At 44.3% G+C, this 18,059-nt stretch overlaps 1 non-coding gene across 1 annotated transcript; it reads left to right on the plus strand.

Moving 5' to 3' along the window:
* The first annotated feature begins 2,103 nt into the window (after positions 1-2,103).
* LOC133231248 (small nucleolar RNA SNORA70) lies at positions 2,104-2,234 on the plus strand. Its single transcript, XR_009731117.1, has one exon. It is a non-coding gene; the product is annotated as a small nucleolar RNA SNORA70 (small nucleolar RNA).
* Positions 2,235-18,059: the final 15,825 nt, after the last annotated feature.

Raw genomic sequence — 18,059 nt, forward strand, 5'->3', positions numbered from 1 at the left:
GTAGAAAAGAACAAAGGATGAATTAAAACTGCTGAAAGGTCACTTTTTAAAAGTGGATAACATCATAACTCTCATAAAGATGCTAAGTGAACACCTGTCTAATTTTATTTAACCCCTTCATTAACCGTGGAATGATTAAACTGACATAACTGTTTCAAAGGACAAGTCAAAGAAGAACATGCAGTTAGGCTACCTGGTGGTCCTGATTATCTGATTCTACACCTTTCATTGTGAGAAGTTCAGATGATTCTTATCCCTAGAAACCCAGATTGTGTCCAGTGAAGACAGGATGGTCACTGGCTCTGAGTACTGACCAGTTTTCCTAGTTTTTTTTTTTTTTTAAATCTGTTGAGCAAATTTATTTTAACATCACTAACAGGCATGAAATCTGACCCTGACCTTATACCACACACAAATATCAACCAAAGTTAGATTACAGATCAAGAGGTAAAAGATCAAACAGTATCACAGCCTTACAGTAGGGAAAAGTTTCAACAAAATACCTTGCTTCACCTGGCAAGGAAGGCAGCGAAACTAGACTCTGCTAGCCTTCATGACTGCTGCTCCTCAAAAGATACAGTGAGGATAATAAAAAAGCAAGCCACAGGGTGGAAGAAGAATTTCTAATAAACTTATCTGACAAAAAGTCTCATTGAAAATGTGACTCCACCCCTCCAAGTCAGTAAGATCATCCTTTAGGGTAAAAGGTATTTCATGAATAACCACCTCATAAAAGTACATCCAAATGGGTGATAGGCAAATGAAAAGATGCTTACTCATTATTTGTAAGAGAAAATGCAAATTAAGACCACAAGAAGATACCACTAACACACTGGAGTGGCAAAAATTGGAAAATCTTAACAGTACTATCAGTTCTTAGCAAGAATGCAGAGCAACTGGTAATTGTGTAATTTGGTAGCAAATTACCTTGTAAAGACATCTGACTCTCTACTGATGTTTACCGCGTGCACAGCCTATGAGCAAGCATTCTACTCCTGCATACAGTTGGCCCTCCGTAATCCGTGAGTTCCGCATTTGTGGATTCAACCAATCTCAGATCGTGTACCACGTTTGCAGTCCACACTGAATCAGCAGGTGGTGAATCCATGAGTGCGGAGGGCGGACTATGAGGCTTAAGCGTCCTGAGAGTGCTGAATCCAGGGCAGATCCTGGAGACAGTCCCCTACGGATACTGCGAGACACCAGTGTGCCTGCTAGAAGCGCATCCCTGTGTCCCCTAAGGACACGTACAAGACTGTCTGTAGTGCCATTTCACACCAGGCAAAACCTGAAGGGTCCTGCTGTCCCTCTCCTGTATGTGTTAACCTTGTGTCTACACAATGGAGCACACACAGCAACCTCAAATGACTGAGCTATAAGCAACATGGATGGATCGCACAAGTATAATTTGAGTGAAGGGAGCTAACAACACAAACAGCAAAGAAAAAAAAAAAAGGAAAACCACAAATTACTAGGCGGATATACAGGAAAATGTAGGATATTTGAGAGATGGATTAGTATAAGAAGGTGACGCAGAATGGAGCTCAGCACATACATACAACATGGATACATTCAAATGCTTTCTCACACTGTGAGAAAAGTGTGAGAAAAGTGAAATGCAGAAAAGTGCACTCAGTGACACCATTTGTACACATTTAAAAAAACGCAAACAATATTACACGTTGCGTGGAACAGACATACAGAGAGGCGGAAGTATAAAACGACTGAAAGGGACATCTGAAAGTCGAGACAAAGACTGAGTCGATGGGGAGGCAGCGACCAAGACAGGGAAAGGCAGTGCTAACTCTGTTGTGTGTTTCTTTTTTAAACACTGGAAGTGTTGGTCTGGCCGGTACAAATGTAAAAGCAGGCCTGCCTACAGAGAACTTATACCGATCCTTCTCCAACTCCTCCTAAAGACTGAAGAGGAAGGAACACTCCCAAAGACATTCTATGAAGCCACTATGGCCCTGATACCAAAACCAAAGACTCCACCAAAAGAGAAAACTACAGGATAGTCATTTTGTTGACTACAGATCCAACCAATCTCAACCAAGTATTAGCAAACTGAAGCCAGCCATACACAGGAAAGGCCATAAGCCACGGCAGCCAGTGTAGCCGACTGTACTCTTTTCTCCATGGGGCCCAGTGTGCGATGGCTGCACACGGCAGCCTCAGAAGGGTATGCAGCCTGATGGCCTGCTCCAGTTGCCCTAAGGGGCCTGGAGACAGCCCTTTCCAGTGGACATGCATGACTGGCATGCTGTCCCCAGGCTAGACTCCACACAGGTGTGCACAGTGCCTTTGGAAAGCCCCAGGGCACACTGGCCAGGGTCCACATTGCCCAGTTCATCATGTCCATCTGCACCAAGCTACCATCTGCAACAAGGTACCTGTGATTAAGGCCCTCCACGGGGGGCCAAGTTCAAGTTCCCTGGTCTCCAGAAGAGCCACATCTCCAAGAACTGGGGATTTACTAAGTTTAATGTGGATGAATTTGAAAACATTGTGCAGAAAAGCGGCTCATCCCAGACGGCGGTGAGGTCACATCCATCCCTCATCATGCCCTCAGAACAAATGGTGGGCCCTGCACTCACTCATGAGAGCCTTGGGCCTGTCCCCTCCTTACTCATGCCCACCTGTATAAACCCTACTTTCCTGCCAAAAAAAGTCATACACTATGACCAACTTGGATTCATCCCAGGGTCACAAGGATGGTTCAATATATGTAAACCAATGTGATAAACTACATCAACCAAAGCCCGTGATTCTCTCCATAGATGCAGAAAAAACACTTGATAAAATTCATCCATTCACAATAAAACCCTTACAGTAGTGGGTACAGAGGGAACATATCTCGACACAAGAAAAGCTATTTATGACAAAACCATATGCAATAGACTCAACCTTGAGAAGCTGAAAGCCTTCTGGCTAAAATATGGACCAAGACATGGATGCCCACTCTCACCACTTCTCGTCAACACACTACTGGAAGTCCTACCCACAGTAATCAGAGAAAAAAAAGAAGTAAAAGTTATTCAAATTGGTAGGAAAAGAGTAAAATCGTCATAATATGCAGACAACATCATACTATAGATAGAAAATGCTGAAGATTCCATACAAAAAAATACTAGAACTGATGAATGAATTCAGCAAGGTAGTAGAATATAAGAATAACATACAGAAAATAATTGCATTTCTTTATACTAAAAACGAAATATCATAAAGGGAAGGTAAACAAACAATCCTTTTTAAAATCTCATCAAAACAAAACACAAACTTAGGAGTAAATCTCACCAAGGAGGTGAAAGACGAATATGCTGAGAAGCACAAAACATTAATGAAGGATATTAAAGGGTTCCCAAAATGGAAAGAGCCCATGCTCTTGGATTGTAACAATATTTTTTAAATGACAATACTACCCACATCAATCTATAGATTTAATACTAGCCCCGTCAAATTACCCATGACTTTTTTCACAGAACTAGAACAAATACGCCTTCTGTTTATATGGACCATCACAGCCCCGGAATTGCCCGAGTAATCCTGAGGAAGAACAACAAAGTGGGAGGGATAACGCTACCGGACTTCAGACGATACTCCAAACCTACAGTAATCAGAGCAGTGCAATACGACAGAAAAGCAGACAAATGAATCAACGGAAGAGAACAGAAAGCTCAGGAAAACCCACACACCTACAGTCAATCCATCTTCCACAAAGGAGGCAGAGTTTAAAATGAGAAAAAGTCAGTTCAGGAAGTGGTGCTGGGAAAGCTGGACATGTAAATTGGTGAAGTTGGAACACAACCTTTCACATTGCACAAAAATCAACTCAAAATGGCTTAGAGACTTAGAAACCTATGATAGGACACCATCAAACTCCTAGAAGAGATCACAGGCAAAACATTATGTCATATAAATCATACCAGTGTTTTCTTAGGTCAGTCTCCCAAGGCAATAGAAATAAAAATAAACAAATGGGACCTAATCAAATTTGCAAGCTTTTTCACAGCAAAAGAAAAATACAAACAAAACGAGAAGACAATCTATGGAACAGGAGGAAATATTTGAAAATGATGCGACCCACAAGGGCTTAATCTCCACAATACACAAACAGCTCACACAACAACACAAAAATAAACAACTCAGTAGAAAAACAGGCTGAAGACTTAAATAGACATTTCTCCAAAGAAGATATATAGGTGGCCAACAGGCACACAAAAAGATGCCCAACACCACTAGTTATTTAGAGAAATGCAAATCAAAGCGACTCCGAGGCAACACCTCACAGCAGTCAGTAAGGCCATTGTTTCATATTCCACAAAAAACACTGGAGAGGGTGTAGAGTAAAGGGAAACCTCTTCCAACGTTGTTGGGAATGTAAACTGGTGCTGCTATTATGGACAGCAGTATGGACGTTTCTCAAAAAACTATAATAGAGTTGCCATTTGATCCAGCAGTCCTACTCCTGGGCATATACCCAGGCGAAACTGTAAATTGAAAAGATACATGTGGCCCTGTGTTCACAGCAGCACTATTTACAACAGCCCAGCCTTGGAAATGGGAACACCAGACCACCTGACCTGCCTCCTGAGAGACCTGCACGCAGGACAAGAGGCAACGGTCAGAACCCGACACGGAACAACGGACCGGTTACAAATTGGGAAAGGAGCACATCAAGGCTGTATATTGTCACCTTGCTTATTTAACTTATATGCAGAGTACATCATGGGAAATACTGAGCTGGATGAAGCACAAGCTGGAATCAAGATTTCCAGGACAAATATCAATAACCTCAGATATGCAGAAAACATCACCCTAATGGCAGAAAGCAAAGAGGAACTAAAGAGCATCTTGATGAAGGTGAAAGAAGAGCATGAAAAAGCTAGCTTAAAACTCAGCATTCAGAAAACTAAGACCATGGCATCTGGTCCCATCACTTCATGGCAAATAAAAGGAGAAAAAGTGAAAATAGTGACAGACTTTATTTTCTTGGGCTCCAAAATCACTATGGACAGTGAATGCAGCCATGAAACTAAAAGACACTTGATCCTTGGAAGAAAAGTCATGACAAACCTAGACAGTATGTTAAAAAGCAGAGACATCACTTTGCCGACAAAGGTCTATACAGTCAAAAGTGGAAGTGAAAGTGAAGTCGTGTCCAGCTGTTTGCGATCCTGTGGACTGCAGCCCACCAGGCTCCTCCGTCCATGGGATTCTCCGGGCAAGAATACTGGAGTGGGCTGCCATTTCCTCCTCCAGGGGATCTTCTTGACCCAGGGATCAAACCCAGGTCTCCTGCATTGCAGGCAGATGCTTTAACCTCTGAGCCTTTTCCAGTAGTCATGTGTGGATGTTAGAGTTGGACCATAAAAAAGGCTGAGTGACACAAAGTTGATGCTTTCAAACTCTGGTGCTGGAGAAGACTCTTGAGAGTCCCTTGGACAGCAAGGAGATCAAACCAGTCAGTCCTAAAGGAAATCAACCCTAAATATTCATTGGAAGGACTGATGCCGAAGTGCCAATACTTTGGCGCTGGCTCATTGGAAAAGACCTGGATGCTGGGAAAGACTGATGACAGGAGGAGGAGGAGTTGAAAGAGGATGAGATGGTTGGATGGAATCACTGACTCAATAGACAAGGAGTTTGAACCAACTCTGGGTTATAGTGAAGGACAGGGGAGCCTGGCATGTTGCAGTCCATGGGGTTGCAAAGAGTCAGACATGACTCTTGGAAAAACCTAAATGTCCATCAACAGAAGATGGATAAATTAGATGTGGTACATGTATACAAGGGCTTCCCTGGTGGCTCAGACAGTAAAGCATCTGCCTGCAATGTGGGAAACCTGGGTTCAATTCCCGGGTCAGGAAGATCCCCTGGAGAAGGAAATGGCAATCCACTCCAGTACTCTTGCCTGGAAAATTCCATGGATGGAGGAGTCTGGTAGGCTACAGTCCATGGGATCGCAAAAAGTTGGACACGACTGAGCAACTTCACTGGTTCATGTATACAGTGGAATATTACTTATCCATTAAAATGATAAATAATGCCATTTATAGCAACATGGATGCAACTATAAATTATTATACTAAGTGAAATAAGTTGAAGAGAAAGACAGATACCATATGACATCACTTACATGTGGAATCAAAAACAATACAAATGAACACAGCTATGAAAGAGAAAGACTTGTGGTTGCCAAGCAGGAGGGAGGGTGAGGAGGGATGGTGTTGACATTAGGGGTTAGTAGATGCACATTATTACATATGGGATGGCCAGACAACCAGATCCTACTGTGTAGTACAGGGGACTATGTTCAATATCGTGGGATAAAACCGTGCTGAAAAGAATATACATGTGTGTGTATATTTGAGCCACTTTACTGGATAGCAGAAATTGATACATTATAAATCAACTACACTTGCATAAGAATAAACTACAATAAAAAATAAACCTTGGAAAGCATAAACACAGGTGTGAGGGAAACAGATTACCACCCACTGTCAAGGTCTACACATGATGCTAAAATTAGTTAAAGTTTGAGGAGGGCAGGCTATTTGCAGTCTCAAAATACCTTCTTCTAGGAAATATAATTGTACAAAGAAAATCAAGAGCTTTACAGTGGATGAACCTAGCAGATGTCATCACACCAAAAATGATCAGTGTCACCACCGTGACATCACATACCTGAGAAGGTACCTCGTTTCTGTGAAAGTGTTAGTCGCTCAGTCACGTCCGACTCTTTGTGACCCCATGGACTGTTGCCTGCCAGGCTCCTCTGTCCATGGGATTCTCCAGGCAAGAATACAGGAGTGGATAGCCACTCCCTTCTCCAGGGGATCGAACCCAGGTCTCCTGCATTGCAGGTGGATTCTTTACTGTATGAGCCACAAACTTCACACAAATCGTCAGACAAACCCTTGAAATGCAAGATGTTCTACAAAGCAAATGACCAGCAGTCTTCAAAAGTGTTCAGGTCATACATGGCGGGGTGGCGGGGGGGTGGGGGGTGGGGAGCGGTGGCAGTGGCACTGAAGCAAAGCCACGGATTGGAGGAAACTGGAAGCCATAGCAGCTGCATGTTGTGTGGGATCCTGGACTGGGTCTTGGATGAGAAAGAGGACACGGTGGGCAAGCCAGTGAAAACCAAATAAAATCTGCACGTTACTCGCATGGCTTCAATGCCCCATCTTAGCTTTGACAGCTGGACTGTGGTTGGGCAGGATGGTAACCCTGGGGACTCTGGGTGGTCCAGGGTATGGAACTTGCCGAACTCTTACTGCAACTTTTCTGTAAGCTTAAAATGTCAACATAAAAAATGAAAAGGGAAAAGCATTGGTGCTAGAGAACAAAGAGAAAAAAACCAAAGATGGCGAATTCCACGAAGATTTTGTCACAGGCCAGAGCAAACATCTCACCACAGGTGTTTTCTAAGAACACAAGGATTGTTTTGTATTTCAATCTAAAACAAGGGGTCAAAGAAGATTCACAAGTTCAAAGTTGGTAATAATAATAAAATCACAATGTAAACATGAATTGATATAACCTAAATGGATTTACCTCCATGGAGTAAGGTAAGAGAGTATGTGGGGAAAATAGTCAAATCTTTCTCTTTGAAGATAATTGCTAACATTGAAAAAACCAAGAACTTATAGTATAAATGCAGGTTTTTCTTTTGTGTTAGAACTGTGGAGTTAATAATCAAAAGGAACAACTGCTGACCTTGGGGAGCAGGGGTCAAGGGGCAGGGCATGGTGCCCAGGAGACAGCTGGGTTTTTTTTGGTAATAATCCTAGTAGCTCTTCAGTTCAGTTCAGTTCAGTCATTCAGTCGTGTCCAACTCTTTGCAACCCCATGAATCACAGCACGCCAGGCCTCCCTGTCCATCACCAACTCCCGGAGTTCACTCAGACTCACGTCCATCGAGTCAGTGATGCCATCCAGCCATCTCATCCTCTGTCGTCCCCTTCTCCTCCTGCCCCCAACCCCTCCCAGCATCAGAGTTTTTTCCAATGAGTCAACTCTTCGCATGAGGTGGCCAAAGTACTGGAGTTTCAGCTTTAGCATCATTCCTTCCAAAGAAATCCCAGGGCTGATCTCCTTTAGACTGGTTGGATCTCCTTGCAGTCCAAGGGACTCTCAAGAGTCTTCTCCAACACCACAGTTCAAAAGCATCAATTCTTTGGCACTCAGCCTTCTTCACAGTCCAACTCTCACATCCATACATAACCACTGGAAAAACCATAGCCCTGACTAGACGAACCTTTGTTGGCAAAGTAATGTCTCTGCTTTTGAATATGCTATCTAGGTTGGTCATAACTTTTCTTCCAAGGAGTATTTAGTAGCTCTTTAAACTCTGTGTATATATAATTGATAAAAACTGAAAATGCAGAACGTGAGTACGTGATACACTGATGAGGAACATATGACTTATTCGAGGACACTGGCTGTGAAGGTGACGAGAGGGGTGGGTGGGGAGCTGGTGGGTGAAGGGAGCGCTTCTGAAGATGTGCTTGTGCTGCTGATGGAGATGATACAGTGGAGAAGGGAAGCAGAGAAAGGGTGAGTGCAGGAGGGAAGCCGTGGGCGCTGGTAAGGGGCCGAAATGGGCAGATTTCCCGTGTAATTTCTTCTACACAAGAGACAAAGCAAGGCCATCGGCTGACCCTGGGGAGGGTTAGGGCTTCCCAGGCGGTGCTAGTGGTGAAGAACCCGCCTGCCAGCGCAGGAGACATAAGAGACGCGGGCTTGATCCCTGAGCGGGGACGATCCCCTGGAGGAGGACATGGCAACCCACTCCAGTGTTGCTGCCTGGACACTCCTGTGGGCAGAGGAGCCTGGCGGACCACAGTCCATGGGGTCACACAGAGTCGGACACGCCTGAGCGACTTAGCGTGCACACACAGGGAGGGTGGAGGTGTGACACAATCATCTTAAGAGAAGGAGAAAAGAATTTCTTAGTGAAATACAGTAGGATTGCATGGTTTCACGTGTTTCTATAACATATGTGTTATTGTGTTTTTAGGACTTTCTCACTGGTATTCTTTGATTTTTTGGGGGGGTCAGGTTTTGTGCTGGTTTCATAAAAATTACTCGGAAGCCTTCTTTCCCAGGGCGATGGCACATTCTGAATAGAACTGGAGGCAACTGCTACTTACCTACAACACACAACAAAGACACTGTTTGTGAAGCTTCTGGGGCCTAAGAATTTTCTCATTTTCTTCTAGGATAAAACAATTTATTATCTCTTATGGGCTACTTTTCTATAATAGGTATTATGTATGTGCATATCTAAAATATATATTGATGACATAAGAGCCTTAAAATAATTACATGCAGGTACTTACTCTTTCCATCATCACTCAGTCTTCTACTTCATACACTCCTGCCACATCTCCTTATCTTTAGTTTATACCTGTTAGGTTTTATTTGTCAAGTTTACCTTCCACACTTTCCTGGTTTAGTTTAGATAATGGATTATCTACTTCCCTGATTCTGTGTTTGTGCTTTTCCCACAAAACAACCTACTCTTGCATTTATTTGATATTTGGGTTGACCAGTTCGGCCATTTCTGTGTTTATCACTTATCTCCAGTGACTCAGTCTTTCCTTAGCCTCCCGTTCTTTTTATAATTGCTTGTGTTTGGTTAGGTGATTTCGGTTATTTCACTTTTGTGTGCTAACACACATGGAACTGTACACAGCTAGGCCGCCTGGGCTCGTGGGCGTCACTCTTCTGAAACACCCTTCAAGAAAAGACACCTGGCAGGTACCTAGGATTCAGGCCAGCGGTCAGTTGCTTCTTGACAGGATGGGAGAAAGTGGACACAGCTGTGCGGCCGGGACACAGGATTAGTAGCATCCAGAGAACTTAGTGCCCCAGTCCATCACGGTAACACTGCTGGCCTCGCCCTTGGGAGTCCCCCATTGAGAGCTTCCAGACAACCAGATGCTGCTGTACACACAGAGGTGGAAAGGCACTTCCATTCCAGATGAGCTGCACACAGAAATTTTAACCCTCAAGGAATATAATGCTAATCTATCTAGCAAGCAGAAGAGCAAGAGAACTGACTCCAGTGCATATGAAATAACACTGAAATTAAAAGTTTTAAAAAAGAGAGTCCTATTGGATACACACATTTTAAAAAGATCAACCTTCCTTAAACCCAATCAAGATGCAGGAATGAAAAGGACCAGGAGAGAAATCTCTGGAACTCTGAGTTGAAAAGTCTTGAAACAATTTTTTTAGACCTTAGTAAGTGGGAAGTTCCAGAATGGGTACAGTTAAGGAAAGGATTAATGTATGTGAAGATTGTGTTTGGAGAATTTGCTTTAATATAGCAAGATAAAATAAATATTAAAATGGTAAAAAAAAAAAAAAAGTAAAAGTAAAATGAGAAGTTCCAATGTAAGAGAGATAAGAAAGGAGAAATAAGGGAGATAATGTTCCAATGTAAGGAGAGATAAGAAGCCTTAAGTGAACAATGCAAAGAAAGAGAGGAAAACAATAGAATGGGAAAGAACTCTTCAAGAAAATGAGAGATACCAAGGGAACGTTCCATGCAAAGCTGGGCATAATAAAGGACAGAAACAGCATGGACCTACAGAAGCAGAAGATACTAAGAGGAGGTGGCAAGAGTACACAGAAGAATTGCACAGAAAAGGTCTTCATGACCCAGATAACGACAATGTGATCACTCACCTAGAGCCAGACATCCTGGAAGGCAAAGTAAGTGGGCCTTAGGAAGCATCAGTACGAACAAAGCTAGTGGAGGTGATGGAATTCCAGTTGTGCTATTTCAAATCCTAAAAGATGAGGCTATTAAAGTGATGCACTCAGATGCACTCAGATGCCAGCAAAGTTGGAAAAAGCAGTGGCCACAGGACTGAAAAAGGTCAGTTTTCATTCCAATCCCAAAGAAAGGCAATGCCAAAGAATGTTCAAACTACTGCACAATTGTGTGTATTTCACATGGTACCAAGGTAATGCTCAAAATCCTTCAAGCTAGGCTTCAACAGTACGTGAACTGAGAACTTCCAGATATACAAGCTGGATTTAGAACAGGCAGAGGAACCAGAGATCCAATTGCAACATCCGCTGGTTCATAGAAAAAGCAAGGGAATTCCAGAAAAACATCTACTTCTGCTTAATTGACTATGCTAAAGTCTTTGACTGTGTGGATCACAACAACTGGAAAATTCTTAAAGAAATGGGAATACCACACCACCTGACCTGCCTTATGAGAAGCAGGTCAAAAAGAAACAGTTAGAACCGGGCATGAAACAACAGACTAGTTCAAAATTGGGAAAGGAATATGTCAAGTTTGTATATTGTTACCGTTCTGATTTACTTATATGCAGAGGACATCATGCAAAATGCCAGTCTGGAAGAAGCACAAGCTGGAATCAAGATTGGTGGGAGAAATATCAGCAACCTCAGATATGCAGATGACACCACCCTAATGGCAGAAAGCAAAGAGGAATTAAACAGCCTCTTGATGAAGGTGAAAGAGGAGAGTGAAAAAGCTGGCTTGAAACTCAGCATTCAAAAAACTAAGATCATGGCATCTGGTTCCATCACTTCACGGCAAACAGATGGGGAAAAAATGGAAACAGTGATAGACTTTATTTTCTTGGGCTCCAAAATCACTGCAGACGGTAACTGCAGCCATGAAATTAAAACACGCTTGCTCCTTGGAAGAAAAGCTACAACAAACATAGACAGAGTATTAAAAATCAGACATCACTTTGCTGACAAAGGTCCGATGCGGGGAGCCGGTGAGGCATTCCACTCGTGACAAAGGTCATGAGGAAGGAGGCTCGGCATACGCAAAGGCGGGATCGAGCCTCAGGAGTCCCCCCGGATATTCTCGAGCATTTTCCCCCAAAAAACCAGAGTCTGCCTACTTTATTGCTTTGTGCTCTCACCTCTGACTTTACTGGGGGCTGTCCCCTACCACCATCTCTCTCTCTCTCTCTGTGTCAAAGAGTTAACTTACAGCTCCAATTAATAAAGTTCCTGGGCAATTAGGAGTGTTTAAATCCAAACCCCTCTGATGGCTCTCTAACTCGCCTGACAAGTTTACCCGGACTCCTGCAGCTATGCATACGATTGTTTACAGTCTCCCAGCCTCGAGAGGCATGGGAAGCTTAAGATATTCAAATAGCTTAGAGCCTCTCAGAGAGTTAAAAACTGTCAGAATAAACTAGTAAAGGATTTCATTGATGAGTCAATGCTTGTTGCCAAGTTTTCACATCCCCTGAATTGTATCCTTGAATATGTATCAATTAATAGTGGGTATGTAGAAAAAATAAGTAGTGGCCTTGGTGTTAGTAACTTTAGACCCTTAAGGTAATAAATTCTTTCTTTGTTGTAAACCCATTACACATCCGCCCTATAGGAATGCAATTTTATCTTTGGAAGATGGTGCCAAACCTTGAAATAATTACTCTTAGAGAAAGTAAGTCTTTGTTGATAAGTCCTTGTCAAGAGTCATAAAATGTTAGTAGGCCTTCTGGCCAGAAGATGATGTAAATCACCTAAACCATTTGTATATGATACATTTGCAGGAAAGGAACCTTGGTTTTTGATAAGAATCAAAGACTGCTGACTTTGCATCCCCTATTATCCTCTATGTGTAACTTAGGGTATAAAAGCCCCTGTTAAAAATAAAGCTATGGGCCTTGTTTACCAGCGCTTGGTCTCCCCATGTCATTCTTCCTTTTAACTTCCAGCTGAGTCTCCATCTGGAGCGCGGAACCCACCACGCTTACTAACCATGCCTGGGCTTCTAAGACCCACTCGAGAAGGAGTCTAGGGTGAGACACCTTCCGCTATTCGAGAGGGCGCCTGCGGCCTACGTAAGTGGTGCAAACTTCTTGTCTTGAAGTTTTATTGGTCTCCCGCGTAAACCAAGCTACTCAGCTTCTTTTCTCCACTGAATTTTCCTACTGAGCTATCCTCATTCTATTGTTCTCTATATCTCTAATTAGCATATAAATAGTCGCCTAGGCCGTCTCTCCTTCGAATACCCTGGATCAGCTGGGGCTGGTCCCCAGCAGTCCATACAGTCAAAGCTATAGTTTTTCCAGTAGTCATGTATAGATGTGAAAGTTGGACCATAAAGAAGGCTGAACGCCAAAGGATTAATGCTTTTGAACTGTGGTGTTGCAGAAGACTCTTGAGAGTCCCTTGGACTGCAAGGAGATCAAACCTGTCAATCCTAAAGGAAATCAACCCTCAGTATTCATTGGAAGGACTGATGCTGAAGTTAGAGCTCCAATACTTTGGTCACCTGATATAAAGAGCCAACTCACTGAAAAAGACCCTGATGCTGGGAAAGATTGAGGGAGGAGGAGAAGGGGGTGAAAGAGGACGAGATGGTTGGATGGCATCATCAACTCAATGGACATGAGTTTGAGCAAACTCAGAGAGATAGTGAAGGATAGGGAAGTCTGGTGTGCTGCCATCCATGGGGTTGCAAAGAGTCATATACGGCTGACTGAACAACAAGAAATCATGGCTGAGAATTTTCTAGCACTGCAGAGACAAGCATCCTCTAACTATAAACACAGCAGTGTAGAGACCCACATACATGCATATTCTACTGAAGTGGGAGAATATCAGGATAAAGAGAAAACTGTAAAAGAAGAGAAGACAGATTATCTACAGGCGACTGACACTCCACAGAAGTGCTTCTATGTACAGTGAGAGCAGCCTCAAGAGTAAGGGATACCTTCAAAATGCCTTGCACACACAGCTGTAGGCCTAGGTATTTTATATCCTAATAGCTGCTTTTTAAGACAGAGGGAAGAATGGAAGTATTTTCAAACATCCAAAGACAGATTTAAAGAATGATCATAGTAAGCAAGAAAGAATGCAATACAAAAGCAATGGTAAGAAAAATTAGTTATATATATATATATATATAAACAAAACAGAAATAATCATGGACTTGGAATAGAAAATAAAACTAAAAATTTTGGTAACAATTCAGACTCAAAAGAAAGCCAGGAAATAGTTATCACAAAATTCTAAAAGGGAAGAGGGAGTCTTGATTGGGAGGGGTACGCAGCATGAACAATGCTTTATTTCTAGACTTGCTGATGATTCCATGGCTGCTTGCTTTATAGTTATTCACTAAACTATATATATGTTTATGTACTTATCTGAATGTTTCTTCTATATAGATATGCAGTACTACAGACTGAACTATATAACAGCTATAAATGATTTGGGATTCAGGACAGGAGGACAGGCCTCCAATTATATCGAAGCATTAGTGGAAACAGTGAATTTTTTACCCCAACCAGATCACAAACAGTCATTATACATGTGAAAGCCACAGAAGTTGTTTTCTTTCAGGTGGAGAGAAGATGAAAAGAGGTGATTCGTGGTACAGTGTTAAGACTTTTACGTACTTTTGTTTTGTTTGCTTTAGTCTTAACAGAAAAGGAAGCTGGTCTCCTTGCAGAAAAACAAACATTTAAGGCAGGTAACCACTGACTCTTCTCCGTGACTCACTCGGTACACGGAATCAGTTACCAAGGACTGTCCATTTACCTCTACTCCTTGTGCAAAGACAGTCATTGTTTTACTTCTCTGCACCTTGGCCAGTGGTCAGAATAACCTTTACCAGGGCTTTCCCCCCCTCCAAAGTCAGAGTTCATTCAACCCATTATCCCAGGGCATGTCCATGATTGTTTGTTAAGGTTGTTAAGCTGGGGAAAAAAATTTCAGACCAAAGTAGTCTGAGCCCAGTTTTTGTTAAAAATAAAGAACCAAAGAAGCACATTTGTGATTACCAATGGATGTTTTTGTAGCACTGGAGTCTCTCACTGGAATCACTGCATCAGTGATAACAGCCACTAGACTGACCGCCCGAGGAGCCGTCCTTTGCACAATAGAGATCTTCTACAAACATCAGAGGTAACACACGCTCATCCTCCCGTGCTAAAATCCATAGTCCTCACCCTGTAAGGTTTTCAGCATAACGGGGGTGCTGTTTCGGCTCAGACAATGGCCGGTTTAGGGCAGGGCTTGTTTCGGTCACGGCTGGATCCAGGCGCTCTCCCAGTGGCTCTGTTTCCCTCTTTCTCCACACGATGGCAGAAGGACCACTAGCGACTGAAGACACCCATCACTCTCTCCACCGATCCACCAGAAAAGAAACTTTCTCTTTACCAAGAGCACCAAACAACTCCCATGGACACCGCCCACTAACCTGACCTGGGTCTTGTGCCTGGAGGTGGTGGTGCCAGGGGAGGAAGTCAACATTACCAGCTGGAGTCACATGCCCATCCCTAGGGGGTGTAACCCATGTTTCCCTGGGTCTTCTGGCAGGAGCGGGGGGAAGTGGGTAACAGATTTATTTGAGACGATTCTTATACCATACATTTCACCCACTTGTACGATTCACTGTTTTTTTAGCCCCTTTGGAGTTGAGTAACCATCACTATTACCAATTCTGGAACATTTCCATGACCCCAAAGAGCCACTCCTGCTCCTCATCTGTCTCCACTCATTCCACCCCAGGCCACCAGCAGTCTGCTTTCCATCCAGGCCGCCCTCTCCCTCACTGCTGTGTCTACTGTGAGCACAGGACCTCTGTATTTGGATGAGAACCGGAAGGCGACATAGACCCATGGAAAACCAGATTGGATTAAGAAACAGGATCACCTGGCAATGCAGCTGCTGTTTCAGTGTTTCACGATAAAGCTCCCCTTAACTGGCAGCCATAGCTTTCTAGACTGCTGCTTCCCATGGAGTAAATGATTGAGAGCTCATCTTTGCTTAAAACAGATCCTGGCTCTTCTGGGAAGATCCCTGCAGATGATCGGGTCTGTCCCATGCTCCCTGCAGTCTCCCCTCCAGGCGGCACATCCCCCATGGCTGTTGTCCTGTCTGTTCTCCAGGAGAGTGAAGAGGAGCTGTATTCCTCCTGCCACCAGCTGCAGAGGCGGCAAGAAGAACTGAACAACCAGCTCTTTCTGTATGACACCCACCAGAACCTGCGCAGCGCCAACCGTGATGCCCTGGTGAGAGAATTCAACGTCAACGAGAACCAGCTGCAGCTGTACCAGGAGAAATGCAACCGTAGGTGGGTCACAGCCTGCAGCCACTGTGAGGTCAGGCCTGGGCCAGGGTGGAGGGCAAGCCTCCCCCTTCAGAGAGCCTGAGCCCTGACCCCTCTTCTCTTGACTCCATTAATTATTTACAGTAAGAGCTTAGGTGGTACTAGTGGTAAAGAACCTGCCTGCCAGTGCTGGACACATGAGATGCAGGTTCGATCCCTGGGTTGGGAAGATCCCCTGGAGGAGGACCCAGCAACCCACTTCTTGCCTCAAGAATCCCAAGGACAGAGAAGCCTGATGGGCTACAGTCCACAGGGTCACAAAGAGTCAGACACCACTGAAGCAACTGAGCACCCACACAGGCTGAGGAGTCTGCACCTTCCCTGGGCTGAACTGTCCTCACGAGAAGGACACGTCCATGTTAAGAGTGAAAATAAGCAATCACCATTACTCTTTAAGGAGCCCTTCTCACCCTCCCAAGCACGGACTAGTCCAGGGGTCCTATTGACCAGAATCTCCCCACCTCCAACAAGGGGTGCTCTGAGTTGTGCTACCGACACATAAGGACAGACGGCCAGGTATGCCAGAGTCCTGCTCCACCAAAACTATCTGCAAGAAAATGTCAGTAGTGATCTCCCTGGGAGATGGCATGGAGCTGCCTTCCCCACGTTATTCCCGTTTCATCTTGGCGACACCTGCACAATAGCAGTGACCCCAGGACATGAACAGTGAGGAGACAGATTTGCAGAAGTTACCCATCTTGCCAGGGACCCACTTCTCTGACTCTGTCCTGTACCCTCCAGCCCTGAATATTCTGCAACTGTGAGCACAGGGAAATGTGGGATTCAGCTTGTGGCCCAAATCCTAGGCTAATGGATGACAGTGAAATCTGTCTTATTTCAGGTTAAGAGAAGAGAGTCAGCAACAGCAAGTTTACTCATAGAAGCTGGGTCCATGTGTAAGCATGTCGTGTATGCGTGTGAGCTTGCATGGAGGAGCGTGTGCTCTGTTCAGACCCTGGGAACGTGCTCACATGTGAGGTCGTCACTCCTCCAGCCTGTCACCGAGATGACATATGTGGAGACCCAAGTACCATGAGTTGGGGTAACCTTTTCATCTTGGACACTTTCTTAACTTACAGTCTCTAAAGAGGATCCCAAAATGTGCTCACACAAGGCCTCTCACATTCCAAACCTCCCTGAATAAATGCAGTGAAACTCGATCAGTGACCTTCTGTGCACGAGCTGTAGAGTGAGCAGGATTCCTTCTCTGGCCTCTAAAGACCCAGGTAACTGACTTCTACAGAAGATGAGCTGGGTCTGTCAGGAACTAACTCATTAGATTCTGAAAAGGATCTGAACTAAAAGGTAAATGATCTCACACTGAAGGCCTCGGACTTCACCAGGCCTGGAGAGGAGACCCAGTCCTGCCCCAGCTCAGAGCACCTGAACTCCCTCCGGCAGCTGGACCCGCCTGCAGCTGCACATGAGGGGTGGGGCGGGGCCGTCCATTAGGACAGGGACTCGCTGGGTGAGTGGGGTCAAGGGTGGCAATCTGGGGGCTCTCTGACTTACAAGCCTCTCAGAGAGCAGAGCCCCGTGAAGGCTTGGCTAGCTTCTTACCCACCCTGGCCTGTCCACTCCCTGGTCTGCACAGCCATGGGGCCGCGGGCTCACTCACTGCTCACACGGGGTGAGACAGGGTGAGCTCCCTGGATGTCCCAGTTTCCTGGAGCAGTGAGCTAAGCTTTAGGGAATGACAGAAAATCTCAGGTGCAGCCACCCCCAAAGGGGCAGAGCCACCGAGGACAAGATGATACTCGTCTACATCCTGGGATGCTATTTACTGACTGATGATGTGATTTACAGTGTGATGCTTTAGTAAGGCTCTTTCAAAGCGAAAATGTGAGGTTGGGGGTGGTCAGCAGAGGCACAACATAGTCAGAATGAATTGAGAACTGATGTAGGAGAGAAGAGGTTTAACTAT

This window comes from Bos javanicus, chromosome 18 (genome assembly GCF_032452875.1).
Source record: "Bos javanicus breed banteng chromosome 18, ARS-OSU_banteng_1.0, whole genome shotgun sequence".
Taxonomy (NCBI): domain Eukaryota; kingdom Metazoa; phylum Chordata; class Mammalia; order Artiodactyla; family Bovidae; genus Bos; species Bos javanicus.